General features: G+C 34.5%; 1 non-coding gene across 1 annotated transcript; it reads left to right on the top strand.

The window, feature by feature from the left end:
• Positions 1-243: 243 nt before the first annotated feature.
• On the top strand, positions 244-349 carry LOC121208737 (small nucleolar RNA R71). The gene has a single exon (XR_005903864.1). It is a non-coding gene; the product is annotated as a small nucleolar RNA R71 (small nucleolar RNA).
• Positions 350-2,079: the final 1,730 nt, after the last annotated feature.

Consider the following 2,079-nt stretch of genomic DNA (forward strand, 5'->3'; position numbering starts at 1 on the left):
TTTAGAAGTTCTACCTGGTTTGACAGCATAATAACCGAATTGACGTTATAAATGTCTGCTGTTTTAGTTGGCTTAGTCCTCATGACTTGCCACTGATAGTTATTCAGTGAAATCTCTTCAATAAATTCTTAAGCCTCTTTAGGTGTTTTGTTGTTGATGGTTTCCCCGGCTGCTGGATCAATCATTTGCCTTGTCGAGGGGTTCGCACCATTGTAGAATGCTTGAATTTACAACCATAGAGGTAATCCATGGTGAGGACACCTTCGCAGTAGGTCCTTATATCTCTCCCATGCATTTTAAAAAGTTTCTAAGTCCATCTGCACAAACGAAGAGATATTATTACGTAATTTGGCTGTTTTAGCCGGTGGAAAATATTTTAATAAATTTTTTCGATCATTTGTTCCCAAGTAGTGATTGACCCTCGTGGTAACGAGTTCAACCACTCTTTAGCTTTATTCCTTAATGAAAAGGGAAACAACCGAAGACGTATGGCATCATAAAAAATGCCATTGATTTTAAATGTATCGCAAAATTCTAGGAAATTTGCCAAGTGAGCGTTGGGATCCTCGTCCTGCAAACCATCAAACTGAACAAACTGTTGTATCATTTGAATTGTGTTAGGTTTCAGTTCAAAATTATTTGCAGCAATAGCAGGCCTAACTATACTTGACTCAGTTCCTGTTAAATTCAGTTTAGCATAATCATACATAGTACGAGGAGCAGGATTCTGATTTGCTAGTTCAACGGGTATCGCAGGAGGTAGCTGATTGTCTTGGTTTTCAGCCATCTCCTCGGTTGGGGTTTGAGTATCGTCCTCTTGCTCGTTCTCTGTGTATCGTAGGCTTCGCCTTATTTCTCTTTGGTTTCTAAGAACTGTACGATCGATTTCTTCGTCAAAAAGTAGTGGTCCTGACGGGTTTCTTCTAGTCATAAACTATAAAAACCTGCCAAGAGAAAAGAAAAGTGTAATATCCCGAATTAGGGCCTAATCGAAATAGTGATTTCGTGACCAAAAATCCAAGATAGAAATAATTATTTTATAATTATTTTGATGTTTATGATATGATTTCATGATTGTGTGAAAATTTCGTGATGAAATCCTATGCCTAAAGTGCTTAAATTGAAATTAGGGACTAAATCGAATAATTTGCAAAACTTGCATTCTAGGAGTTTTTAGTATGAAATTGTTTTGGAATATTAATGAGAAGGTCTTAAATAGCAATTTGACCAATTTCTAAGTCTATGGACAAAAATTGGACATGGATGGAATTTTTGGAAAGTTTAGTAGTAAGGGCATTTTGGTCATTTAGTTATTAAAATGAATTAAAAACAAAATTAAAAGCCAATTTTTTGTCCATCTTCTTCATTAGGCTGAAATTTCAAGGGTTCTCCATGGTTAGGGTTTGTTTCAACCTTTCAAGCTCCATAGTAAGTGATTCCAAGCCTCGTTTTTAATGTTCTTTACGTTTTTGGAATCCCGGTAGCTCGATTAAGCTTATGCTAGCAATAATTCAACCTAGGGTTCATATTTGGAAAAATACCCATAGGTAAAATTTGTGTATTTTGGTGTTTTATGATAGAATATGAGGTTTTAAATTATGTTAGGCAACTTGTACTACTCGGTTTTAAGCGAAAACGAGTAAAAGGGCTTAATCGGTAAAAATACCTAATAGTCATAAGTACATGTTAGAGTGTGAATTTGATGTTGCCATAGAAGGGAAAAATGATCAGCATGTAATAAAACATAAGAATAAGGGATGAAGTTTAATTCTCGAGCCTAGGGGCAAAAGTGTAATTATGCAAAAGTTTAGGGGCAAAAATGTAACTTTGCAAAAGTTCATATTAAATGCTGTTTTGATGAATGTATGTATTAAATAAGATTAATTTGGCATTATAGATCAAGAGAAACGAGATTCAAGTCGCGATCGAGGGAAAAACAAAGTTTACGAAGAATAGGCTCGATTGCTAATAATTTTATACCGAGGTAAGTTCATGTGTAAATGTAGTAACATAATTGTCATTTTAAGCAATTTAATGTTGTTTATATGATATGATGCTGATTATTATCATGAAATATTA

Source organism: Gossypium hirsutum, chromosome A10, assembly GCF_007990345.1.
Source record: "Gossypium hirsutum isolate 1008001.06 chromosome A10, Gossypium_hirsutum_v2.1, whole genome shotgun sequence".
Lineage (NCBI taxonomy): Eukaryota > Viridiplantae > Streptophyta > Magnoliopsida > Malvales > Malvaceae > Gossypium > Gossypium hirsutum.